Raw genomic sequence first — 17063 nt, forward strand, 5'->3', positions numbered from 1 at the left:
AGTGTGAGCAAGACATATGTCATATGGTCACATATTCTTGTTGTCTATAATCTAAAAAAAAAACTATTAAAGATAAACAAAAGTTCAGTTCAGAAAAATTTAATCAGCGAGAAAAGAGTTTGACCAACAGTTCCTATTCAGCATAACTTGTCTTTGTTGGATTTTATTGAGCGATAAAGGTTCCTTTGAGGTTAATTCCTCTCTTCTAAATGTTGATTTTAAATCGCATATTTTTAATAAAGGATTAAATCGATTATTACAAATGTAAATCTACCAAATATATTATTCATTTGACAGCAAACTGTACAACCCGTACTGCTAAAACAAGAAGGTCCAATTTGTTAACCGACATGACGTAAAAACCAACTCAAGGAATACAGTTTTATATATAATAGGTCACCTGGTTCCTGGTAACTGTTAACTAAACTGTACGTACAGCCTCTATAAGGTAAAACACTTAACGATTTATTTTGGATATGCTTAAAATACGGGTCATAATCACAATAGATCTTCGTCATTATACAGGGTTTTAACATCAACTAGAAACTCAGTTGCAAATACATATTTGATGTTTACTTTAAAAATAAATGTTAAATAAGTTTTTTTATCCAAATATCGGAAATGTGAAAGTGTGAGCAGAACATGGTCACGTATTCTTGTTTCCTTTTATCTAAAAAAAACAAACTAGACTATAAGACTGAGATGAACAAAAGTTCAGTCCAGCAAAATTAATCAGCGAGACAAGAGTTTGACCAACAGTTCCTATTCAGTATAACTTGTCTGTTTGGATTGTATTGATCGATTCAGGTTCTTTTGAGCTAAATTGCCCGTCTTCCCAATATTGTATTAAAATCCTATATTTATAATAAAGGGTTATATCGACTATGAATCTAGTATATATATTATTCATTCAACCTGTACTATCCGTATTGCTAAAACAACGGGATACAATATGCTAACCGGCATGACGTAACCACGACAGTTCAAAGAATTCAGTTTTATATGTAGTAGGTCACCTGTGACCTAAACTGTGCGTACAGCCTCTATCAGGTGCAGCAACGATGTATTTTGGATATGCTTTAAATACGGGTCATAATCACAATAGAAATTCGTCATCATACAGAATGAACACTACTAAATTTAGTGCAGTTGTAGTAAGAAAACCACGACGGATTAAAACAAAGATTTTGAAAGCAGAGATCTGTGTGCACTTGAAAATAAGCATGCCAATACAAATACTTAATATCCAGGCTAGAAATTAGACGTAGGTACTTTATTCAGTCACAAACCCGCGATATTACGTTTGTGTTCTTGTATTACAAGATGAAAATCATAATACCATTAGACAGAATTTTGTCATAAGATAAGGCATTATGTATGTCTATTAGAATTTTGAATGGAAACGGGAATGATCATACATTTCAAAAAATGTTGTAGAACAAGAAAGAACAAAGACGTATAATTGTTTTTCTTTATAACGATTGGGAAGATAAAAACATGATACCAAACTCAACAAAGACTATGATTGATTTCCTGGAAAACGTCTCAAGGACTACACGTAAAGTAAAGGTATGGAATCCATAGTCGTCATTTGTAGGTTTAAAATACAATTTATAGAGAATATTATATACAAGTAACTTCTTCAAAATCACACCATATCAATCGGAGACACCAACATGACAACAAAATAATTAGTTTTTTTCAAAAAAAAATTTAAGTGCTTCTGATCCTCGATTGCATATTCCTAATTTAATGATACCAATGCAGACATGTATTAGTGGTTTTGTGCATTTTTAATTGATGTTCGGTTTTTCTTAATCAAAATCAGAAACAATACGAGGGATTTTTATCAACAATGCCTATTTTTCCCACCAGCACCTTGTTTTTATTTATTGAAATTCGCCACTGGCTTAAATGACCAAGCTAGAATTACAAAAAAATGTATCAATCGTATTTTTGTAGGGATGGTTGTACCAGAAGTGGCATTGTTGTAAATTTGAACCTTGGTTTGGAGAAAATTTAAACAGATGATGAAGTTGGCATCTTTCAAGTTCCAAGACAAAGGAGTAGGTCCAGTAAGACCGCTTTTTGGTCCCAAAATATAGCAGTTTTACAAAATTGTTAAAATGTAAACTTTTAGTTATTTATTGGAAAGTAGAATGCTTCTGCTACATAAATATGGGCTGGTTTGTTTTACCATACAATGCACATATATCGGGAACTAGCATAATTAAGTCATGCTAAATTTCTGAAATCTTTACAATTTTAGCATTTTAGTTAAACTTTTGACGGTTTCCGTCTGAAATGAAAGTGGCCGCATTTATGTTCATTTCTAATATTAATGTAAGTTGTTATTTGATGATTATACATAACATATATAAAGGTTGAGGATGAACACGGATGCGGCCACTTTCATTTTTGACAAACACCATCTGAAAAGTGACATTTTTTGGCATATTTGATAGATTTTTCATATTTAAGCTTAAATTGGAGCGTTTGAAATGACTAAATCAGTTAAAATCTTTCACATTAACTAATTGAATCAAATGAAATAGTCACTTAAGTGTTTAAAAAAGTGTCCAAAATCATTCGTCAGATGAACCTGAAATTTGAGGCCAAAATCGACCCTTACCGGACCTACTCCTTTAAATTCTACGGCCTCAATTTTTGTCTAGTATCGTAAGTAATTTAGAAACACTAAAATATAATGAGAAAGAAAGCTACGATTGTCATGCATGCATGCGAATAAGTTCACAAATGTAGTTCTCAAAATCGACTATGTCTGTTTTCATAATATAAAAATATAGGTAGTTACGGAGTTTAGCGTGACGTCTATTTTTGCCGAACTAGTATCCATTATTGTGAAGCCCGACTCCAGGTTTGGGATCATCTCGCTGAATCGAAAAGCCATTTGACGCCTTTGGCTGTTTTCAGCTCTTTGGTAGGTGGTTTGTTTCTTTGACATATTCCCCGTTTCTATTCTCAATATTACATGGGGCATTTTTCAAATCATATATATTTAAATAAAGGAACGTCTAAATACGCACTACAATAACAAGAATCTTTTAATTCATACATTCTTAAGAAGGGCACGTTAAGTTTTTTGAAAATGCAAAAATATGTGTCAGAATAAACCAAACTAAACACAGATGTTAATCTATCACAATGACAGTTTTCAAAGATATTGTCCTTTTCCCATAAACTCTAGGTGACCTGTTGTTAATTGTCCTTACACTCTAGGTGACTTTATAAACTTTTGCGTGCTCTAGATGCCCTCTTTCAATTAAGTTACCATACCCCTTTTTGTGTGAAAGGGGAAACACTACACGGTAACATTATAATCAAAGTGTAGATTATGAAGACCGAGCTGAAGGTTGAGTATTTCAAATGACATAGGAAAATAAGAGTACTTATTGTTTGACCTTGGAGGATAATTTAATATAGAGAAAGGCAAATCAAAGTAACATCCGGAAAGTTATTATTACATTGATCTTCGAAGCTTACATGTGGTCTTTTTTAGGAGCAGTATGAGTTTTGTTATTGTGCTGTGACGGAACAACTTAGAAGTTTATCTGTGAATGCCAATGTATGAACCTTTTTGTCAGTATGTGGACAAAGTGTGTTGATGATAGTCTTTTTTTATTGTTAAAAATTACTCGCACATTTTGAATAAATAAAATCTGTTTTTATTCCTAAACTATTTTATCATTCTGACATTTGATCTTTTGCTATTGAATATAATGTTTTGTTTTATAATTCTGTTATTGTCCTTATGTTGTTCATTCATACCTCAGTTGGAAAACAATAGTAAAGCAAAAACAAAAATCTATATAAAGATATAACTGAAATAATTACTGCATATATTATGTTTAACATTGTAACGTTTGTAAGATTATTTTTTATTCATTATATAATTAAAATTGTTCATTTTTATATATGTTGCATAAGAAACTTTCTGACCTCTTGCCCTAAAAGGAAATACATAGCCGCTAAAACAAATAGAGAAAATGTTGCCACCTTAACTTGTGACTAAGATGTGTATAATGTTTTCGTCAGTGCATATACAACAAGAGGCTGTCACAACGACAGCAAACCGGATTTATTAACATTTATTTGTATCCTGCCATTATCACAACAACCATAACTGATGAACGGTGAAAGTGAAAATCGTCAATATCAAATTTGACCTCCATTTTGTCATCCGTATCAACATATTAAAATTTGAAAAGCTTAGGTTGAATGGTTCATGAGTAAATGCACGGACACGACTGGAAAAGCCATTTTTCAATCTTTCAAGAACCATAACTCCTGAACGGTAAAAGTCAAAATCGTCATTATTGAACTTGACCTCCATTTTGTCATCAGCAACAACATATTAAAATTTGAAAAACTTTGGTTGAACAGTTCATAAGTAAATGCACGAACACGACTGGAAAAGCCATTTATCAATCTTTCAAGAACCATAACTCCTGAACGGTAAAAGTCAAAATCGTCATTATTGAACTTGACCTCCATTTTGTCATCAGTAACAACATATTGAAATTTGGGGAGCTTTGGTTGAACAGTTCATGCGTAAATGCACGGACACGACTGGAAAAGCCATTTTTCAATCTTTCAAGAACCATAACTCCTGAACGGTAAAAGTCAAAATCGTCATTATTGAACTTGACCTTTATTTTGTTGTCTGTAACAACATATCAAAATTTGAAAAGCTTTAGTTGAACGGTTCATGAGTAAATGCACGGACAATATTTGGTTGCCGCCCGCCCGACCGCCCGGTCGCCCGAGCGCCCGCCGTACATCCCCAAATCAATAACCGACATTTTTGTCACATATGTATATATTTACTAAATTACTGAACTTGTACAAGGTCCTCCATCTTTGATCAACTTTATCATTTTTAGAATATATATGTTTCCACAAATTAGTTGAACAGAAATTCCGTTTTGTACGAAAATATGAAAACATTTGTAACTTGATATATTGAAAGCCACAGTGACCTCTACCCTTCCCCCACCCCCCAATTTTTATTTTCCCCATAAGAAATGCATTGAAAGTGATTATTCGGCGGCCTTCAAATTCTCGGCGGCAAATCATCAAGTTATCATTATTCCCGCCCGAAAATTTCAAAATATATACCTGTGTCCCATGCGAAAAAATTTGGCCTTACGTATAAGACAAGTGTTAACTTTCGTTCGTGGAATACGCTAACTTAAAAAAAATGAACTAAATGGAGAAAGGGAGACAAACACAATTTCAAAACGACCAAGTTAAGGTGTATTACATGATTTTTTGTTCAATTCAGAAGTTAAATGGTCAACGGGAGATAACAATGAACATTTTTTTGAAATGTTAAGGTTTGTTACGTCTAAGTACGTCAAAAACTTAAAATTCTCTAATAAGAAACAAAACCATTTACGAAAAAAAAAATATGACCGACAGGATTTAACGACAACCACTGAACTACAGACTCCTGCCTTCGGACAGACACATAAAGAATGTAGGGAGGCCAAACACGTTTGGGAGGACACACCCTCCCCTGACATGGAACAGTGTCGTAACAGCAAAAGATAAGACAAGCTGTTACAGTATTGGTAGAAGATACACAAATAATTAACATCAAAATAATAGACATAAAGTAATGACGAAAGAATACTCGGAGTTAATCTAAACTAGTACAAAGCCAGTTACAACTAATGAATAAATAATATTCTCTGAGACTACAATCAGTTCAGTAAATCAATCAGTACTTTTATTATTGTATATTACCTCAAATACTTAATATATGATTGCAACCTTACTTGAATTTATGGTAACACATAATGAGTTGAAGGTCCCTTTAGAATTCGAGTTTACCAAGTCGAAAGTCAAGATCACAGTTATTACAGCGTGAGTTTTCGCAAGCCGTAAAACCAGGTTCAACTCACCATTTTTTCTTAAAATGTCCTTTACCAAGTCAAGCAAAATGCCAGTTGTTTTCTTGTAGTTCGGTTCTGAGTGTGTTGCATTTAGTGTTCCGTTGTGTCGTTGTTCTCCTCTCATTTTTGATGTGTTTCCCTTAGTTTTAGTTTGTAACTCGGATTTGGTTTTTTTTTTCAATCGATTTATTATTTGCGAACAGTGGTATACTACTGTTGCCTTTATTTATTACAAAAACTTAAATTATTGCAGACAAATTTTGTTTCCGGATGCTATATCAAATACATATGGTATTGTATTTTTACAGTTTACTTGGATATATGGTTACATATAATGAGAGGTAGACCCTTTTGATGGTGAGGTTTATACCTCAAATCTCAATGTCAAAGATTCGTAAATATATAAGGATTTGTCTGTGAAAGTTTTCTCCGGCTGCTAACTCAAATACTGCAAATGGACTTGGACTTAAAACCTTAACTAAATATGTGATTAAAAAAAAAAGACAGAAATTTGTGCAGAACAATGATTTCTGAATGCTTGATCGAATGTTTTAAATGATGTAATGCATAATTTGAATATATGGTCACATATAATAAGAGGAAGATGGCTATAGCCTTTGGTCCTAATGTGAAAGGTACACAAAATTAAGCACAATCAAACACTTCATATGGCATTGAAAAGTTAATATTTATAAAAAATAAATACACAACAAATGTCTGGAATGAAAATGAAAATGAAAACAAGTAAGACAGTCTTGATTGTTTATATACAAAAATATGTCAGTGATGTTATTCCTTTAACTTAATCTATAAAATTCGGCATAAACTTTTCCTTCCAAATTCAGCAACAAACAAAATGTCGAATAAATGTTTTTTTTCATTCCATACACTTTTTTACAATTTATCTCGTTTGATATCTAGGAATAAAACAATCCTCAACATGTAAAATAGTAAACTCAATAAATATAAATGTTGCAACATAAAAGAAATGTAAAGTAAATTTTGAGCTTTTGGTGCATATCTTATATGCGTGTTGCTTAGTCTTTAGTTTTCTATGTTGTGTCTTGTGTACTATTATTTGTCTGGTTATCTTTTTATTTTTTAGCCATGGCGGTGACAGTTTATTCCGATGTATGAGTTTAACGGTCCTTCTGGTATCTTTCGCCCCCTTTTTCAAAATATAAAATAGAAGATTTAACGACTAACCGTTTCATACCAATAGCTTCTTCTTGAAACTTTCATATTTTTCTACAGTTTTGTTAAAAAAAACCCACCTAAAACACAACAGTTGATAATTGGAATTTGTGAACTCGTTAAAAAAAAATAATATAAAGAATCTTTAAAATTCGATTTCTAATAGGATTCGACAATTTTTACATTTAGAAAAAAAATACCCGGTAAATTAGTCCATCCCCTTTTAAATGTCAACAATTGAAATGAAATCAAATTAGAGAACTGAGCAAGAATTTAAAAACCTTAGAAGCCGTCAGTTACAAACAAAGTTCTAATCAGTTTACTTGATTTTTGAAGCATTTAGCCGATAAAAATATAAAGATATTCGAACTCCTTTATTATTCAGAGTTGACTTGTGGATTTGGCTATACTTTTTGCACCTTTTGGATTAAAGCTCTTCTTCTTTTATATAACGAAACTTTGGATTTCAAGTATTTTGGCCTAGAGCATCACTGAAGAGACATGTATTGTCGAAATGCACATCTGGTGCAGGAAAATTGGTACCATTAATGTTATTGGAAATGAAGATCAAGTCTGAAAAGGTAAAGATCCAGTTATCACACGATAATGAGATAATAGGGTGATCTGCGTATATATGTATCATGAAATATTAACTGCTGTCATTTATGGCATGGTATTGGTTGCAAAAATTCGATATTTTCATTTTTAAAAATACAATATTTAATTGGTATATTATGTTGTCATTTCAATGTTATATTTAACATTGCCATTAAAGTGCGAGGTTTGGCATGCCACAAAACCAGGTTCAACCCACCATTTTTATATGTAAAAATGTCCTATACCAAGTCAGGAAAATGCCATTGTTATATTATAGTTCGTTAATGTGTGTGTAACATTTTTACGTTGTGTTTCCGTTGTGTCGTTTGTTTTCTCTTATATTTGAGTGTGAATTCACATTAATAAAAGACGTGTCACGGTACTTTTCTATCCCAAATTCATGTATTTGGTTTTGATCTTATATTTGTTATTTTCATCGGATTTTGTCTAATGCTTAGTCCGTTTTTGTGTATGTTACATTTTAATGTTGTGTCGTTGTTCTCCTCTTATATTTAAAGCGTTTCCCATAGTTTTAGTTTGTTACCCCAATTTTGTTTTTTGTCCATAGATTTACGAGTTTTGAACAGCGGTATACTACTGTTGCCTTTATTCTTCATTTAAATGCAATATTTTTTTATTTGAATGGTATACTTTTTCAGTTTAATGGAATAATTTTTATTCAAATGGTATAATTTGTCATTCAAATGCAATATTTTTTATTTAATTGGTATATTTCTTCATTTAAATACAATATTTTTCTATTTGAATGGTATATTTTTCATTTAGATGCAATATTTTTTTCATTCAAATGCAATATTTTTTTCATTTAAATGCAAGATTTTTTATTCAAATGGTATAATTTGTCATTCATATGCAAAATTTTTTTGATTCAATTAGTATAAATGCAATTTTTTTTTATTTGAATGGTATATTTTTTCATTCAAATGCAATAGTTTTTATTTAATTGCAATATTTTTATTCAATTGGTATAAAAGAGGGACGAAAGATACCAAAGGGACAGTCAAACTCATAAATCCAAAACAAACTGACAACGCCATGGCTAAAAATGAAAAAGACAAACAGAAAAACAATAGTACACACGACACAACATAGAAAACTAAAGAATAAACAACACGAACCCCACCAAAAACTAGGGGTGATCTCAGGTGCTCCGGAAGGGTAAGCAGATCCTGCTCCACATGTGGCACCCGTCGTGTTGCTTATGTGATTACAAATCCGGTAAATTGTCTAATTCGGTAGGTCATATTCATGAAAGGGAAGGGGATTGTAGTTACGACGTAAGGAACATATCCGATATCATTTGTGAAACGGTTATTCCATAACGGTCAACCAACTCGTGATGGCGTCCGTAAAATTTACGAAGGGATGATTTCAACTTCACCATTTGGAACTCTTGGTTTAATAGCTTCCTTGTTAGCAGCAAACCTCTATCAAGAAAATCATGATAGGAAATGCAAGCCCGGGAATATCGTATCAATTGGGAGATATATACCCCGTATGCAGGTGCTGCTGGAATGTTGCTACTTAGAAATGGAAAGTTCACAATTGGAAAGCTGAAATCATCTCTTTTGTCGTAAAGTTTTGTTTTCAACCGACCCTCATTGTCAATTTCTAGATGTAAGTCAAGATATGAAGCCGACTTAACTGTATCTGTAGTATCCTTTATCTCTAGTTCGATTGGATAGATGCGTTCCACATAGTCACCAAATTTTGAATTGTTTAGTGAAAGAACATCATCTATATAGCGGAAAGTAGGGTTAAAGGATATTGCTAACTTCTTATCTTTCTTCCTAAGAAGTTCCTGCATGAAGTCAGCCTCATAATAATAAAGAAACAAGTCGGCGAGTAGAGGGGCACAGTTTGTTCCCATTGGAATGCCGACAGTCTGTTGAAAAACACGTCCTCCGAACGTAACAAATATGTTGTCAATCAAGAAATCAAGCATCTTGATAATATCAGTTTCAGAGAATTTTTTGTTTGAATCAGAGTGATTCTTTACAAAGTAGGATTTATCCCTCCCTAAGACAAGATACTTGTATCTACGTTGGCCATTCTTTTTTATGAAACAAAGTAATACCAACTCTTTCAATTTGTCTTTTAGTTTGGAATGTGGAATACTTGTGTACAGAGTAGAAAAGTCAAATGTTTTAATACTGTTACAAGATATAATTTGTCATTCAAATGCATTTTTTTTTTATTTAAATGGTATATTTTTTTCATTTAATTGCAATATTTTTTTTATTTGAATGGTATATTTTTCCGTTTATATGCAATATTTTTTTTTATTCAAATGCAATATTTTGTATTCAATCGGTATAACTTTTCATTTGAATGCAATATCTTTTATTCAATGGTATAGATTATATTGATATTTTGGGAGGCGACTTTCCTGATATGGAACTTGCGCCCTATTTACACTTATCGTGATTGTTTTTTGGAAGAACAAAAAAAATCAAAAAAATCTTAGTGTTTCGTGTTTTGTTTACTACACGTGAGTTCTTAAGTTGTGAGTTTTTTTCCAAAGTCTTTAATGTGTTGTGGTTTTACTTTTGTAAAAAAAAAGTGTTTATTTTGTCGTTCTTGCTTTTGTTTCGTTGCATTGCTAATTACATAGATGATTGCTTTGATGTGTAAGGTAGTAGTAGCTAATAAATATACACAAGTGTATAAATGAATCTTAATGTCCATCGGTGAAGATATAGATTAGATACTGCTTCCCGATAGCCCGGTGTCAATTATTTAATGAAAAATTGCCAAAAATTATGTATGCGCCAGAAAAAAAGACTGTCGCATACTTTTGTAACCTACATTGGGATTATTAAAAGAAACAAAATATTATATATGAAATTCCCACAGATACCAAGAGACCAGTTTGAGTCATGGTCCCTTTGTTCAGTGAGGATTGTCGTGGTCTGTGTATTGACCCCAACTGCCTTCACTGACCATGAGACCACCGAATAATCAATCTGGTAATCAAATTTTGAACTGTATCCCATTATTGACACCGTGACTTCGGGAACTACTAATACCATATGTTTTGGACCCAGAGATTGGCGTCCTGATGCAAATGAGGCATATTGTGTTTAACTTTGTAGTATAATGAAAGAAACATGTACGACCAGCAGTATTATTTTCACTTATCTTGCTGCATTTTATTTTTTAAAATCTAAAATAAGTTTAACAAACATTTTATCCATTAACAAGTTTTCTTGGTTTTTTTTTGTGTGGAGACAGATCTCAATTAGTTCTTCCTAATGTAGGTAGACCCCTTTTATTTTATGTAAAAAAATAAAATCAAGTTATTGTACAAGTATTATAAAAGTAATACTTTTAGAGTATCATTCTATTCGTGCTTTTTACGTATGTATCAATTGGTAAAGAATTATATCCAGTTAGGATATTTTTTAATTGAAAATTCTGTATTTGGAATTTTCTTAAACTGTCAAATAAAATAGATCGTTCTGCGTTGTTCATTGTTGAAGACCTTACGATTGTCTATAATTGCTTACATCCACTTCATATTTGAACTCCGGTTGATAGTTGCCTTATTAGCAATCATATCCCATCTCTTCGTTTTTATATTATATACCTGACTTCTAAGCACGTGTTTTCCTGAATAAGCATGAAATATTTGTTACTGGGCGTTACAAATTAGCAACAAGCAATCAATCAATTTAAACTTGTGTTAAATAATTGGAAAACCATTTGATATATTTATTTATTTGTTGGGGGGGGGGGGGGGGGAAACATAAGGATTTCATATATGAATATAGTTGCCTTGTAAGAGCTGAAAAATATGCATGATTAGCGACAGATAAAAAAGAATAATAATGCCCTTTCCTCCCCTTCCCCATCCATCATCTATGAATTTAAACTGACAACAACGGAATAGCCCAATAGTGTGGAAAGTAGCGTTAAACACCAATCAATCAAAATTCCTACCCTAGAATATCAAATAATTGTCCCTTAACTGTTATTGTCTGACGGTGTAGTTCTTATATTTATTCAGCTTATCGTCCTACATGGATGTCCTACTAAGGCTGTCATATCATAAAAACTTTGATAACACAGCTCACATTCTAATATATTTGCATTCATAAATTCATTACAGCGGATTCCATTGAGTGTGTAGCCAAAGGAAATATCTTTGGTTAGCTTGCTTGTTACCTGAACCGTGAAGTCATTATTAGGTGATGTATACTACCCTCTTTTCAAAGTAGCATAGTCCAACAGACAGATAGATTGGTTTTCTGTAGGACTAGTCTATTTATAAAGTAGGGTAGTTAACCTAACCTAACAATGACTTCACGGTTCAGCAAACAAGCAAGCTAACCAAAGATATTACATTTGGCTTCACACTCAATGGAATCCGCTGTAATATCATTTAGGCCAAACGACGCCATATGTTTGGTATGAACCTCGGCCGTATAATCAATTTATCAAAAAAGAAGAGATAGAAGAGAGCCAGAAGATCTTCCCAATGCCAAAAAACAGAAATGGACCTCTTCTGGCTCACTACCGAAGAACAAAAAAAAAAAAAAAAAAAAAAAAAAGCGCACAATTAATAGGTTTTAAAAGCCTTGCCCCTACCCTTTTTTCAACAACAAAAAAATGGCATTATTAGATATATATATACATATATATAATCAACATTAAAATGCTATTGTATTTTATAAGACCTACTTTATTACATGATCTGGGACTAATGACATCTATCTATAAGTCCAAGCTTACAGTAAATTATTATAATATGAATATGTGTCTTGTTTAAATCACCACATATGATGCTATAAAATTGAGAATAGAAATGGGGAATGTGTCAAAGAGAAAACAACCCGACCATAGCGCAGACAACAGCCGAACGCCACCAATGCGTCTTCAATGCACCCGGAGTCGTCCTTCAGCTGGCCCTAAACAAATGTGTATACTAGTTCAGTGATCATGAACGTCATACTAAACTCCAAATTATACACGAGAAACTGAAATTAAAAATAATACAAGATTAACAAAGGCCAGTGGCTCCTGACATCGGACAGGCGCAAAAAATGCGGCGGGGTTAAACATGTTTTTTGAGTCTGTCGTGAGTCACCATTTTTCAGGACAGGAATTGGGTTTACAAAGATAGAATAATGTGTAAAAGATAGATAAGGGGCAGGACAAACACTATAGATAATATATATAATAAAGAAATGATAAAATATAAAGAATACGTTGCTTGTTTTTTGGTTGCCTTATGTCCAGTGGCAAATATTTCACGCATATTTAGGACAGATATAATAGAGATCGAAGGACAAAGAAACGAGTGAAATGGTAAAAACTAAAAGATATAGAATAATAGAAACAATCTTTGATCTGAATCCACTCCCCCCTCACACACACCATAACCATTACTGCCAATACTCGCACATATACATCTCTATACAAATATCTAAATATAAACCCCATCCCCCTAGCTATATTATAGACACTGAGGTTCTGGTCCCGCCCCTGTTACATGCATCTTATTGCATACATTCTGTACGGGTCTATAGATAATACCTAAACGTACAATCCTACAATTTGTTGGATACAAATCATAAGAGATTTGTATCTTTTTTATATTATATACTGTGTAAAAAGTTACTTGTATTCCCCCTCCCCCTTTTCCAAATGCAGTATTGGAATTTAAATCATCAAATAAAAGTCCTGAAGAAAAATATGTTTTGAAATATGCCCGGCATACTTATTCATATAGAAGTTATTGAACTACTGTGGAGCTTGAATAAAAATTCTATTTAAGGGATTCGGAGATGGGAACAGTAGAATAGCTCAGCAACGAATCCTAAATGTAAAATCATAGCTCAGGTATCTTCTTGTGGGGGTCTGGTTCTGCTGTCGTAATTAGGTGATTTTTTTTTCTACATATAGCAAAAAAGGAGGGGCTTAGTACAAATAATTATTTTTATTCTTTTTTATGTTTGCCTTCCTGCAATGCCTCTGAGGATCACGGAAAGTTAAAAAAAAATATATATAGCATCAGAGGACGTCATGATTACATGTATCTCGATTTAGAGGGAGGAAAAGGGGGGGGGGGGCGGGGCTAGCTATGTATTTTTTTCATTTCAATGTGTAGACTGTAGGGGAGTTTCTTCAGAAAGGGTTTTCATTGGAGGCGTTTTTGCCATGTGCACGCAGGTATTTGTTTCTGTCATGGACAGGTTGCGTGTCAAATTAATTATTATTACATGTTATTTTTTGCTCGAACTGGTCATTATTGGCATTAACAGCCAGTGCACTAACTCGCACTAACGCCAAATTAAATAAGGGGCGATAACCCGACGCGTTTTTTTTTAATTCTTGGTCACTCATGTTAATCCAGAAGGGGAGAAATCTATACACTTACCGACCAATCACAAAAGTTGTTGCAAATTTGACCTTGTGACATTACAGAATTTCCCATAATGCAATTATTGCATATAAATTAAAAAAAATACTATACCAATTAAATGAACAATATTGCCTTCAAATGAAAAGTTATACCAATTGGATAAAAAATATTGCATTTCAATGACAAATTATACCATTTGAATAAAAAATATTGTATTTAAATGAAAAAATAAACTATTTAAATGAAAAATTATACCATTTGAATGAAAAGTATTGCATTTAAATGAAATAATATACCATTTAAATGAAAAATTACACCATTTGAATAAAAAATATTGCATCTAAATGAAAAATTATACCATTGAAATAAAAAAAACATTGCATTTAAATGAAGAAATATACCAATTAAATATAAAATATTGCATTTAAAAAAAAAATATCGAATTTTTGCAACCAATACCATGGCAGTCATCATGGGTTAAATTTTGGTTCTTTGCTGCGGTCACTCGCAAAAAAGGTTCACATTGTGTGCTATTTCTAGTCGTTTTTTAGGTTTAATTCACCATTTTCTACAATGGAAAATGCCTGTTCTAAATGAGGAATATGACAGTTGGTATCCTAAAGTTTGATGTGTTTGATCGAGCTTTTGATTTTGTCTTTTGGTTACAGACTTTCCGTTTCGAATTTCCCGGGGTTCGCTTATTTTACTTGTTTTACTTTTCCCTGTACAGTTTCACGTTTGATAAGGTTCCCTCACTCATTTTGATGCGCTGATTACTTCTGTTCATACATCTGAAGTTGCTTATCACTTCTGCTAATGTTAGCCATAGTCTTAGAAAATGACATTTCTTAATTTATACTTAAACTTTTATGTCAAAATTCATATCCGTGGTTAACAATATTTTATCGGTGTAACAAACTGCTCTATCACCGTCTTAGCTATGTGTGATGTATATACGATAATAAAATGTCTTGTCTCCTTTTCGGAAATCGATATTGGATATTTAAAATTTCCGAATTTGCAACGTATTTTTTAAAACATATCAAGTAATACATGTCAAACATCAACAAACATCCACGCACGCGCTCGTATAACGCACTTACAATGGACATTTTATCATGTTTAAAATCTAGCTATCTTTCAAACATGAAAATAAAATATTAAACTTTTGTAAATATAAACCCGTTAAGTAGAATCACTTGGTATCTAACTATAAAAATTATAAAATATACTTGAAAGGTGCTTAATATGTATGTATACGTGTTCTTCTTGACCTTTTGTAAAACATTCAGACCTAGATACGCTTATTTAATTAACAACGATTTAAATCAGAACGATGTACATATAGAGAGATACAAGATGGGATAGCATCAAAGCTATCTAATAGAGACAAAAGAAACGTAGATGTTAGCAAACAATGTATCGTTAAAATCCCGCAACCGGAGGTTGGCCTCAGCTGACCCCTAAATAAAAGTTGAATTAATTTCGTAAAAAATGACGTCCCACTTAACTTCAAAACATATACAAGTCTTCTGGTTTTTTCAAAGTTAATTCAATATCTAATATGAAAGAAAAAAACAAAGTTAAAAACAAAACAAAAAATTTCGATTAAAACAGGTAGAAGGAAGTAGAAAAAGATAGAAGTTTTAAGATCTTATCATTTCCATGTAATATGATTTAAGTGGATAATTTAAACGATGCTAAGATATAATATCATTTTCCTGTCCTTAAACTTAAATTTAACATTATAGAATCGAGGAAAGACCCTCTCTACAGTGTTTATGTTGTTCCTCGATTCAAATGTTGACAACTTGCAAAGCGTGTGCAACATCTGCAAAACTGGGTTTTAATGATCAAAGTTTTGTTTAGTTTCGGATCGTAGAGTGATATTCTACTTGTAAAGATTTCAAGAATCATCGATTGGTAAACAGTTCTTGAAACGTAAGTTTTGTGAAATTATTTTTACGATTTGAATAGGAAAACTTGTTGATTGCAGATTTTATGATCTGAATAATAGCGTTCTTCCCTCGACGGGTTTTGAAACCTTGCTTTTAAGACAACGTTGAAACATCTTCTGCACTGTGTCCCGCGCTCTATACTACTCGTTGACCTAGCATAGCTCTATTAGATAGCTTCGATAGGGGAGTAATGCATATACTCGTCGGATTTATCCAGGTTGTAGCAGAGTATATGATGTATTGTAGTAGGGAGAGTTTTACATTGCAAATCAGCTATTTTGTCTGAGAGAAAAGGAAAGGGGTACCAGTCATAACGAATGACAGCGAAATATTTGTTGAAATAACGTTGACGTTGAACGTTTACTCTGTTTGATTCTAGTTGTAGCTACACATGGACATTTGACGAATTAAAAGAATTAGACTCTTTTGAAGCTAACGGTAGTGAAAAACAGAAGTTTAATGCTTGAAAATAAAGGGAATTCCTACACTCTTTAATAGACGATTATATTACTTACCATGCAATAAAATCAATATAATGGTTTTAATTGTTTCTTTTTAAGATCTTTTTTTCTTTTGTACTTTTGGTATATCTGAAAAATAGATATGTTCCTAAATAAAAACTAAGTAACTTTTTATTTTTTTCATGTTTATTAATTTTGGTTTGCATCAAGTACCAAGACAGACAATTTTGTACATTATACATTTTAATTACCATTTTATGTTTTAGTTATTACAATTTAGTATACAGTCATATAAATCGAACAAGTTATACAAGCTGTTTAAATAATAAGCATTGTCCCGTGTTGACATGAATTATCGTTGATATTGTTATATTTACTGTTTACAAAACCCAACTAAGATGCATTTATCAAAAGGAATTTTGAGTCCCCAATATAATTCAGCTTCGTATCTTATTTGGCCTTTATTTTATTTTACATTGAGCATCACTGATAAAAAAAATGTACACAAAACTCGCGTATGGGATACTCAATTCTTATCCTGGAATCT

At 32.3% G+C, this 17063-nt stretch overlaps 1 protein-coding gene across 3 annotated transcripts in view; it reads left to right on the forward strand.

The window, feature by feature from the left end:
- LOC139516026 (multiple epidermal growth factor-like domains protein 11) overlaps window positions 1–17063 on the forward strand; it is a 271615-nt gene that overhangs the window by 159097 nt on the left and 95455 nt on the right. For 2 of the 3 annotated variants that reach the window (XM_071305842.1, XM_071305849.1), the window contains exon 1: window positions 15836–16038. The exons of the other annotated variant lie outside the window; for it this stretch is intronic. The gene's annotated coding sequence lies outside the window, so the exon portion shown is untranslated. Of the gene's footprint in view, window positions 1–15835; window positions 16039–17063 lie in introns of those variants that run through there. 3 annotated transcript variants of the gene reach the window in all.

The sequence above is a fragment of the Mytilus edulis genome, chromosome 1 (genome assembly GCF_963676685.1).
Source record: "Mytilus edulis chromosome 1, xbMytEdul2.2, whole genome shotgun sequence".
Classification (NCBI taxonomy): domain Eukaryota; kingdom Metazoa; phylum Mollusca; class Bivalvia; order Mytilida; family Mytilidae; genus Mytilus; species Mytilus edulis.